This window comes from Eulemur rufifrons, chromosome 14 (genome assembly GCF_041146395.1).
Source record: "Eulemur rufifrons isolate Redbay chromosome 14, OSU_ERuf_1, whole genome shotgun sequence".
Taxonomy (NCBI): Eukaryota; Metazoa; Chordata; class Mammalia; order Primates; family Lemuridae; genus Eulemur; species Eulemur rufifrons.
In genome coordinates, this window is record NC_090996.1 from 15,568,153 (window position 1) to 15,579,903 (window position 11,751).

Consider the following 11,751-nt stretch of genomic DNA (forward strand, 5'->3'; position numbering starts at 1 on the left):
GTGGCTGCCTGCCCTGGGCCCTTAAATCTCAGGTCGAGTTTGTCTGAAGTCCCTACACATACTTGTATATGGGCTCCGGCATTTTCGCAAGCCCATCCTCATACTCTGGTCACCTATGTCTTGTTGGCAAATGGTTCATTTGGAAACTTTTGCTTGCAGAGGAGCTGGTACAGCCGTGACAGTGGAGAGCGCAGGGCACCAGACACTTGACCCCAGCCACAAGCCCGCTGCCACCAGCTGTGGCTTCCCAATGAGGCTCAGGTCTGGGAGCAGAGGAGGCAGCCGAGGGGGCTTCTCAGCTGTAACTGGCAAGAGAAGAGTGACGGTCCAACCTCGGGCCTCCACCCAGCCTTGGCTCGGGATAAGTAAACGTGCGAATAGCTAAACGTACATATCCACGCTTATATCCACAGACACACAGAGTCCTCCCCAGCCCCCCAGGCCTGCCACTGGATTTTGGTGTTCTCGGGCATTCTCAGTTTACAAGCAGGGCCAGCTTGGCCAGGAAGGAGCACATCGGCCTCCTTAAAGACCAGGTGGGAGTCACCCCAGGTCCTTGCCAAGATAATTTTAAATATGACATTCCTCCAGGGTCCCCAGGGGACAGAGAAAAAACACAGTAAGGATCTGAATCCCTCCCTTTTAGCACTGCTGTTGGGTTCAGAATGTGAATGAGGAGGCTGAGGAGCAGGCTGGCGGCTTTCTGTGGGAGCCAGCGAATGGCCTTCGGCAGCACTTCCCATCGGCCCATTAGACGGTGCCTGCCTGAGGAACGGGGGGACGTTTCCATGGTGCTGTGTCCCTTTCTGAACAAGAGGAGGGGGTGTCCCTGAGCAATAATGAAGCCCCAGAAAGCCTGGGATTCAGAGCAGAGTCCAGGGTGCACCGGGGCTCCCGCAGCTGCCACCCACGCGGCCTGGGCTGGGGCTTTCTTCCTCCCAGCCCTTCTATCCAGGCCCGGCTTCCAGAGGAATGAAAGCAGGAAGGTGCAAGTGGGTGGGCTTGGGGCACAGTTCACAGAAAATGCAACAAGGGGCTGGTTCCTGCTGACAGCGCCTCGCCCACACGTTCCATCTCGGCTGGCTTCCTCCCCTCCCCCCAGTCCCCTCTCTGCAGCATCTTACCACTCACCTCCCTGCCTTCCAGATTTCCTCCTAGCCCTCTGGCCCTCAGCCCCTTCCTCTGCCTCTGTTAAATGTGGGTGGCCCCAGGGGTCCATCCTCAACGCCCTGACCTGCCTGTCCCTCTAAGTATTGTGTGTGTCTCAGATGCCTCTCATTCAGCTTGTCCCGGTACCTCCAACCCTGCTCTCGTCCATTGAACCACATCACAAGCCACGTGGCTGTCCCCGCTAGAAACCTGGAGGTCATCCCTGTCTGCCCCACCTTCTGAGCCCTCCAGCAGTCACCAGCACCCCTGGGGCTACCTCCTCAGCAGCCCTCAGCTGTGCTGCCAGGTCTGCAGAGGCCGGGTGCCGCAACCAGGGCAAAACCCAACCCCTGAACATGCCATACCGCTGCATACAAACACATGCACACAAAAACACAGATGCAAACATATATGCAAACACACATGCACACAGAAACACGCCAACATACAGAAAAACACATGCATAATCATACACATACAAATGCATGCACACATACAAATATGCACACAAAAGCACATGCAAACACACACATGCAAAAACATGCATATACATACACATGCACAACTTGCATGCACACAAACACATGCATACACATATGCACACATGCATGAACAGGCAAACACACTTACGATGCCAGCCAACTTGAGCTACAGTGAGTCTCCTTCACTTTTCCAAAGATGAGATGGGGGAAAAAAGTAAACATCTGGCCAACTTTAAAACGTGGAATTTTTATAGGGGTGGATGAAATTGTCAAATGCCAACTTGTTAATAATTAATTTGTTAATTTGGTCATCCATCATACATATTTAAAATATCTAAAATAAGACAGTGATCTGGAAATACTCCACTGTCGGAGCTCGCGGGCGCCTGCTGCGTTCGCACCTTTGTCACCACGCTTTGAGTCCTCTAACAGTTTTCAGTACTTGTCGCCTCGGCTTCCATCTAAGCTGTTTGAGGTCCGTATGGTCATTTAAAACCTGGACAGGACATGCTGTCATTGGAACATTGCTTCCCTAGCCACTAATGCCCATGTGCACAACCCCAAGACACAGGCGGAGGTGGTCATGGTTTTATGTTCACATTTCCACTGTGTAACCACAGGCTGTATTTTTAAGTCACTTTTTAAAGGCTGATTCACAGTGACACCCAATGTTAGCAAAGGTGAGGTTCCACTCCTGGAGTAATGACTAACCTGAGTTAAGTCTATTTCTGGTATCTTCCCAGGCGACCTCGGCAAGCTTTGCTCCCAGCGCTCAGGGGCCTCTGTCTCTCCCCAGACACGCCACTGCTGTCAAAATAAACTGAGAGCCTCAGGCTCTGAGATACTTTCTAAGGACTTAACAAGGCAGCTCCCTTTTTTCTTTTTTCTTTTCTTTTTTTTTTTTTTTTTTTTGAGACAGGGTCTCGCTCTGTCACCCAGGCTAGAGTGTAGTGGTAGCAACCTCAAACTCCTGAGCTCCTCCTCGGCCCCCCAGAGTGCTGGAATTACAGGCGTGAGCCACCGCTCCCAGCTGCTCCCTCTTTTCTGAAGGATAATTTTTTGAGGGAAAATCTTCTTCCATTTGAACTGTCCCAGAAGGAAAGCAGGGCCTTGCCCATCCCTCAGCCTCAGCCTCCCGGACCCCAAGACCAGCTAGGAGCTCCCAACCTCAGCCCCTGCCTCACCCACTGTGGAGACCAAGGCCACCATGGAGGCTCCTGCTCCCTGACCGCTTCCTTCACATGCTCCACTGGCTCTTTTACTGCTGGTCATTTCTTTTATAGAATGATACTTAAAAAAAAAAAAAGGCCAGGCGCAGTGGCTCATGCCTGTAATCCTAGCATTCTGGGAGGCCAAGGCAGGAGGATCACTTGAGGCCAGGAGTTCGAGGCCAGCCTGAACTGGCAGAACACACATTCTTTTCAAGGTGGGAGGATCACTCAGAAGTTCGAGACCAGCCTGAGCAAGAGCGAGACCCCATCTCCACTAAAAATAGAAAAATTAGCTGGGCACAGTGGTGTGCCTGTGGTCCCAGCTACTCGGGAGGCTGAGGTAGGAGGATCGCTTGAGCCCAGGAGTTTGAGGTTGCTGTGAGCTAGGCTGACACCACTGCACTCCAGCCTGGACAACAGAGTGAGACTCTGTCTCAAGGAAAAAAAAAAGATATCTAACACATTTTTTTAAAAAGTACAGAATAGCCTCATGCCCCTCGGATTACCTTGATTCCAGAGTCATGGCTTTCGTCTGTCCTCCACACCGCCACTGCGTGAGCCTCAGCCCCTTGCTGGGCAGACTGACGTAGGGTCCACGAGGCACCCTGGGTCCATCAGTGCCTCCGCGTGGCACCCCAGGCCCATCTGGCCACACCCTGCCACATGCAGCCTGACCACCCCTCCCCCATAGCTGGCCCTCAAAGTGCTGCTCTGCGGCCAGGAATGTCCCCACAGCCACCGGCCCAAACAGCACCCCCCACCCCTGCAGGGAGGCTCTTCAGGGTCAGCCCCTCCTCTTTGTGTTCTCACAAAACCCAGTTCATTTGTCTGTTTGATATCTAGCGCACGCGTGCAGCGTCCCAGGCACTGCGTGGGGAAGGGCTTTGTGCCCGTTGTCAAAGTTTATTTGAACTGTTTGCTGCTAGACTGAGCTCGGTGAGGACTGGATCCTTGAGTCCAGGAAATAAATTCATTTACTCACCAAATATCCACTGGCCTAGGTGCCAGGGACACAAGGCGGGTAGACCCCTGGCTGAGGGCTCCCCTCCAGGGTGGTTGGGACCCAGGTCAGAGAGACTCGGGGCTGGGGGCATGGGGTGGGGGAGCAGCGGCCATAGGGTTCAGGAACCCAATGTTTCCTCCCAGAGTGGGGGCTGGGGCTGAGCGGATGGAGAGGGAGTGTCTCCCAGGCCCAGGGGACCATCGGTCCAGAAGGACAGGGAGTGAGCCCCCCCTCTCCCCCCCCCACCGCAAGACGTGGACGGGGCCCCAAGGTGGCTGCACACAGTGGGCCAGGGGCGGTGGGGACCATGGGGCCAGGCTGGGGGAGGACCTTGCACGTTCTGCTGAGGAGTTTGGACCTTGCCCTGAGAGCTGTGGGAACAGGAGAAGGACAGGTGGGATCTTGGGTGAAGCTGGGAGCAGGGGGCACCGATGGCTCATGGGCTAATGAGGAGCCCTGCCAAGAAGAGCTCAGGCATCCCCAGGGCCCCTCAGGGAGGGGACAGGACAGGCCCCGCTGCTGGTCACAAGAGGCAGAAGGGGCAGAGACCTGGGCAGGTGGGAAGCAGCCTCTCGGGGGGGCCCATTCCCACCCATCCCTCCTGCCACCAGCCTCTCTGTACTCAAGGGACCCTGTGCAGCAGAGAGGGTGGGGTCTGTGGAGGCTGGGGTTGGCCCGCAGAGCCCTGGGCAGACTGAAGGGGAGCCGGGCAGGGCCTCCCGTGCCCGGAGTCCCCACCATGCTGCAGCACTGACGGGGAAGTCTGGGGAGGAACGGGGTCCCTGGGTCTGCAGGCAGAAGAATCTGGACTAGGGGTGCCAGCCAGCCTATCCTGGCAGGCAACCTGGGGCGAGCCTCAGTTTCCCCACCTGTAAATGAGGGTGTACTGGGCATGTCTCAGGCAGCTGTGAGCGAGTGGCTGGGGCTGTGCCAGCCAGTGGAGCTCAGCAGGAGCAAGACGACGTTCATTCCAGAAACACACATCAAGCTGGCCCTTATAACGTGGCCACCGTGGCCTTGCTTCCAGAAGCCTCCACCTGCTCCCCTCCTGCCCTTGTCTGCCCTGCACCCCCCTGGGGAGACATGCCCAGGGCCATCCCAGGGGCAGACGCAGAGGCTTGGCCAGTCCTGGGGGGACTTTGGACTTGGTCCTGAGGTGGCAGGAAGCCAGGAGCATGTTCAAGATAAAGGGCGTGTCCTTACTGCCCTGGGGGACCTGGAGCACGCACTGCCTTTCCTGAGCCCAGAGCTGAGGTCAGCCCTAAAGCAGTGAGCCAGGCAGGGGTGCTGAGCTGGGGTCTCCAAGGGGCAGCATTCTGGAGAAGGCCTTTGGGGTGCTGGGGGGTCTGCACCCCCTCCTGGGCTCCCTGCCTTGGAGATGGCATGGAGGCCACAGAGCCCAGCCCCAGCAGGAGCTGAGGGAGACCAGAGGTTCTCCAGAGGCTTCCCAGGCAAGGCAGCCCGGCCTGGAGAGGGAGACCCTGGGTTACCGCAGTTCCCTGGACCCCACCCTGACCAGAAAAGCAGCCAAGGAAGTGGAGTCAGGCCCTCCCTATGCATATGGGGGACAAGGTTTGTCTGATCCAGGCTTTGAACCTAGAGGATGCAGGCGGGGTGGGAGACAGGGACCCCAAGGGGACTTGGGGCAGGGCACTTGGGGGACAGGTTATGTGGGGTCTGGCTTTGGGCACCCCTTTTCCACCCAGGGAAGGAAGAGTGACTGTCCTTTTACAGCTAAGGAAACTGAGGCTTGGAGAGTCACCTGGTCTGAGGGTCTCTGCTCAGGGAAGGGGAACAATGTCACCATGGCAGCTCAAGCCTGTGACAGGCTGCAGGGCCTGCGAGAGCAGCTGGCTCAGGAGAGGGAAGTGAGACTCTGTCCCCCATCCGTCCCTCATCCTTCCCCCACCTGTCACTTCCCCAGCTCCAAGCAGGGGCTCTGGCCCCCTCCACGCCCACTGCTGAACTGCTCCTGAAGGCCCGGGAAAGACGTCTTCTTTCACCCAGCCAGGGGTAGTGGGGTTGGCAGTCCATCCTTCCAGCAGCCACTCCACCAGCCTTGGCCACCAGTGCCAATCCAGGTCACAGAGTGGCCAGATGCCCCTCCCGCTGCTCCTGGGATTGGGTTCTTGAGGCTGCCAGGAAGTGATGACCTGGCCTTGGCCCTGATGAACATCCTCCCCCCAGTGTGGCTCAGAATGAGCCCCTTCCCCCACCAGAGAGAAAGGGGATAAAGAACCCCCGAAAGCACCAGAACCTTAAGAGTCTTTCATCATCTGGAAAGTCCCCTGAATCAAGATTGTCACAGCCACAGCCCCAACAAACCACATGGCCCTGTGTCTATGCCTTGTGTGGTTTCCTCCCAGTGTCCCTGGGCTTGGCCGTGTGGCCGGCTCTGACCGAGTGTGATAAAATGCGACACATGCAGAAAGTGTTCCTGCTTCAGGGCTCGTGCCTTCCTGCTGTCCCCAGACGCCCAGTGAAGAAGCCCCGGCTGGTGTGCTGGGGGCACATGGCCCAGCCGTGGGTGAGGCTGCCCTGGACCCTCCAGTCCCAGCCGCCACGTGACGGCAGGTGTGTGAGTGACTCTGGTGACAGCAGCAGAAGAGCCAGCCAGCTGGAGCCCAAACTGCTGACACCTAGAGTTGTGAATAAATATAGTGGTGGTGGTTTAAAACCACCATGATCTTCGGTGGCTCATTACTCAGCAACAGATAACTGGGCCGTCAACCTCTTACAAATGCCTCACTCAGTGAGCTGCGCTGGAGAACTGGCCCAGGAGTGAACGGAGACCGGGGTTTCCTTCTTGTCTCTGCACCCGATTCTCTGAGGCTCTGCCTCCTCCTCTGCAAAGTGGGGATGGACGGTGGTCGTCTGTCTTGCGTGAGGATTAAGTGACACTCTGGGCGTGAGAATGCACCATGGCCTGGCGTTCGTGGCTACCTGAGTTAGCTGAAAGTCTGAGGACACAGTCCCCAAGACCGCCTCACTTCTGACACCAAATTCAAGTTCTGGGAGGTCCCGAGATATTTTACTGGAAGGACCCACAAAGCTCCCTGAAAGCTGTTGTACTCATGAATATGGTTCATTACAGGGAAAGGATGCAGATTAAAACCAGCAAAGGAAGCAGTTCAGGGGGCGGGGTCTGGGAGTTCCCAGTGCAAAGCTCCCGTTGTCCTCAGGGTGCACTGCCCTGCCAGCATCAGCGCGTGGCAGCACTTGGGACGCACCGCCAACAGGGAAGCTCCCCGGGCTTCCACGTGCAGAGTGTTTACTGGGGCTCCATCGCGTGGGCAGACCATTGACCGACTGCCCGCGTGGTTACTGGTTCAATGATGCCACTTGACCCAAAGCCCCCATCCTAAATCATTCAGGGTGGTCTTTCTGGCATAGCCAGCCCTCACCCTAAACAAAGACACACCTGTCAGGTGCAACATAGATGGCCTCCCTGGAGCCGAGGGCACAGGCCAGACCTCAGCTGGGCCAGGCCGACTTCCTTACAGCTGGGGAGGGTGACGCTGCCCCTGCCTTCCCGGCTTGGGGCCCCGCGAGAGCCACTTCCCCTCCGGACTTCGGCGTCCCCGTCTGTAAAGTGAGGGTGTGAACGTTCCCCCCTCTGGGCTGCAAGGATCAAGCGTCTGGCGGCGTCTGGCGGGTGCTCGCGCACGGTCACTGTCCCCTTCAGCAGGAAAGCTGTGACTGTATCTCCCCGTTTTCCTGAGGAAGCAGGGTTGCGGTTTGGGGCTGAGCCTCTTTCCTTCTCAGAGCCTCGGTTTCCCATCGGTAAAACGTCTGTAAAACTGGGCTCAGTGGACACTGAGTCTCCTGTAGGTGACATGGGCCCCCGGCGGGGGGTCATGGTGGGTGGGCAAAACCTGACAGAGATCCCAGGTCTCATGACTCTTGGCACAACACTCATCTCAACAAAACCTCACTGCTGGGTCCGGCTGGGTGGACAGGGGCTGTGGGGGATTGCCTCGCACCAAGGGAGGGCGTCACTTGATTCCCTTTTATGGAAGTGTTCGTCTCCTTTCTGATTGTCACTTTTCATGCCAACCCTATGGCTGCCTCCTTCTGGGCGCTATTTTTAATCTATGTCGGGCTTGGGACCCAGAGACCTGGGCTTGTTAGTATTGTGTGCCAAGTAAGAGTAAGGAGGCTCTGAGCGAGATACTCAACTCGAGCGCTGGGACTCAGGATGGTGTCCTTCCTTGGCAGCTCAGAGGCCACCCCTGCTGGTCCCCTGGTTCCCAGTGGCTTTCTGGAGTGGGGGAAGCTGCTGGCTGGGTGACTCCATATAAGTGAGAGGCGCTCACATCCTCCCTCTGGGTGGGTGTGCATCTGGCTCACTCTGTGGCCCTCTCAGGGATGGTGCTGGCTGGCATCTCTCCCAGCCTACAGTGGCCAGATTGAAAGCAGCGCTCCTGTGGCTTTCCTGTGGCCAAGATCCATCGCCGGGTGTCTGTGGGGAGCCAGCCAGGGGCGGGCTGTACAGCCAGAGCATCACCCAGCCTCCGCCCTGCAGGCGCCAGGGAGCCCCCTCCGCCTGCAGCTTTCCCTCCGCCTGCCAGTTCTCGTGCGCTGTCTCCACGGAGAACGTGAACCTCTTTGGACGGGGTCCAAACACAGGGAATTCCATTGTTCTGTCTTCCGCCCCAGCATCCGGGGGCCCGGGCCGGGCCTGGCCACACTCAGCTGGGCCTGGCCTCTCTCCCAGAGCCTTACGGGTCAGTCGTGGGACAACCATTCAGGAGCCTCAACCAGCCACTTCCCTGGCCCAGGAGACAGACCCTGGGGAACTCATAGCCTGGCTGTCCCCTCCCTCTTTCCAGATGCTTCTGCCAGATGCTTCCAAACAGCTCAGTCCTCAGCAGTCTCTCCTTGCAGACTTTCTCATGCCTGTCTTTTGCTCACAAACCAAAGAAGGGAGGGAAGGAGGGAAGGAGGGAAGGAGGGAGGGAAGGAAGAAGAGAGGGAGGGAGGGAGGGGAGAGTGGCCGGTGGAACTAGGCTGACCCCTGGTTCCCTCACTGGGTGACTCTCGCAGCCTCCTGAGCAGTGGCGGGACCTGGGCCTCAGTAGCTCCATCTGTGGAACACGACTAAAGTCCAGCATGAGCCCCAGTTGTCCCAGGACGGCCAGGAAGACCCACCGCAGCTCTGGCCGGTGAGTGCCAGGCATGGCAGCAGGGTGGGGAGGCCACCTGTGTGCCCTGTCCCCACCATGCCCTCCACCTGGCCCCCTCTCCTCTAACCCTCCCCGTCTGGGGACCTGGGGCTTCTCAGTTCCATGGGGATTTTCTCCTCGACGGCAGGTTTGGGGGGCTCAGGCTCCACCAGCAGAGACTGCGGCTGCGCTTTTCCAGAACCACATGTGGGCTCCTTTTTCTCCACCCCGGGCCCTTCTGTCATTCTTCCTCCATGTACCGCCCCCTTAGGAAAAGATTTCACGGACCAAACACACCGCAAATGTTAATCAATAGTTAGCTCCTTGTCACTTCATACCAAACAGAGACACAGAACGCCTGCCGACGGGAAGCTCTGCGTAACCCGCTGTGCTGGTTTCCTAGTGCTGCCATGACAAAGTTCCACGAACTGAGGGCTTCAAACAGTCTCACGGTTCTGGAGGCCAGAAGTCTGAGATTGAGGCAAGGCTGGTTCCCAGAGGCTCTGCAACGGAGACCGTCCCAGGCCGCTCACCAGCTCCCGAGGGCTCGGCAAGCCCGGGTGTTCCGTGGCCCATGGACATTGCGCTCCCATCTCTGCCTCCGTGTTCGCCCCGTGTTCTTCTCTCTGCGTTTCTGTGTCTCTGAGTCTCTGTGTCCAAATTTCTCTCTTCTTATAAGGACGCTGTCATTGGATTAGAGCCCACCCTGACCCCTATGACCTCTTCTTTAACTTGATTACATTTGCAAAGACCCTTTTTTGCCACATAGGGTCACAGTCACCCCTATCCAGGGGTTAGGAACTGACCATATCTTTTTGTGGGACATAATTCAACCCACTGCACCTGAGTCATCATTTCACATAATGTTTGGGTCAGATTTTCTGTCCTTATCAGAAGAAAACACACAATTTTGTGAGGCTTCTAGAAACATGGAAAGGAACTCACAAGCACCCTGCCTCCCCATGTGGACCCTGGCAGGGCTGCCAGGCTGGTGCTGGGGGCACTGGAGTGGGGTGAAATCTTCAGCTGGGGGAGCTGCTGCTAATAGCAGGGACCAGAAACTGTCCCCATCCATGAAGACAGTCGGCTGCCGACAGAGCACCATCCTATGCATCCTTGGAGCTGTGCATTGCAGAGCCCCAAGGTCACAGTCAGCTCTGGAAGGGGCAGTGCTGATACCCTCCTTGTGCAGGTGAGACAGGCTAGCTGCCGAAGCAGTGTCAGGCCAGGAGTGGGCATCCTGCCTGCTCCACCTGTTCACAGTGAGCAGTCACCAGGTGCCAGGGAAGAGGATTTACCTGGCCAGGTGCCAACCCACCCCTAGAGGTGGCCTTGGTCTTTGGGAGGTTTGGAAGGGGGTACTTCATTCTGCCCAGAGCTCCCAGCAACCTTGGCATTCAAAAAAGAGGGACCTGAGCCAGAATCCCCCCAGAGTTCCTGGCTTTTCAGCCTTTAGGGATGGAGAATGTGACCTCCTTCCTCCTGCTCTGCCGTTATTTCCCAACTGGGCGGTGTCTCCAAGTTATCCAGAGAGTGGAAACCGCAGCTCTGCAAAGGCCTCCTGACTCAGGCCTTATCGCCAGAAAACAGGCGAGTCAGGGCAGTCAGATGAGCGGATGGCCAGGCCTCCTGGGGAGCCACTGCTCAGAGCTGTCCCTGCCTGCACAGCCTGGCCCAGCCTGCCCACAGAGCTGGCGGGCCAGGCACAGCAGATGGCAGAGCCCAGGTGTGGAAACCTGTTTCCCAGAACTCAGGAGGTCCCGTAGTGAGGCCCAGGGTGGAGAAGAGGCAGTGCCAAGGGTGCACTTACTGCCCCTGGGGTGAGGATGGCGGGGCACCTGGGCCCAAGCACCTACCACATGTCCATCCTCCTCGCCCTGGCAGCTTCCACCTCCACTTCAGCAGAGGCAGGAGGACGCCCCTTAGGAACTTTGGCTTGTGGCTCCAAAGCCCTACCTGGCGGTTGCCTGAATTTCTTCGGGGCACCAGGACAGGGCACTGTTTTTGCCTTAGGTCTTGACAAAAGATGCGACCCCCCCAAAGGGCAGGCCGGTGGGGACTGATCGACCTGCGACCCCTGCCCCCCCCCCCCCACGCTTTCGTGTGCCAGGCCCTGAGTGAGCATTTTCGTCTCGTTTACTATCCCCTCTTCCAGACGAGGCCACTGGTCCTGGCGGGCGCGGAGACCAGCCGGGCCCTGCAGGCCGGACCCCGCGGTAAACGTGCAATAAACGTGCAAAGGTCGAGTCAACGAGCCAAGGCGTGGAATGCAGAACAGCCCCACCCGCAGCCAGGGTTCCACTCCGCGCCCACGTGGGGGACCAGCCCGTGAGGCCCGGCTCGGGGTCCTCCTGTGTTCGGGGCTGAGCGCCCCTCGGCTCGCGCGAGGGAGTGGTTGGAGCCTCAGCCGGCGGGCCAATGGTGGTGCAGAGGCGGGGCCAGCGGGTGGGGGTCGTGAAGGGCGGGGCCACTGGGCAATGGAAGGACAAGCGAGCGCAGAGAAGGGGCCAGTGGGAGAAGGACCAATGGAAGCACAGGGGCGGGCGGGAGGCGGCACGCCAAAGGACGCAGCCGGCGGGAGGCGGGCCAATGACCGCTCGGAGGCGGGGCGGAGGGCGGGCCATGCGTGGGCGGGGCACGCGGCCCGAGGGCCAATGGCGGCTCGGGGGCGGGGCCTGTGGCGGGCGGGCGGGCGGGGGCGCCGAGGGGGCGGCGGCGGCGGCGGCGAACAAAGAGGCGGC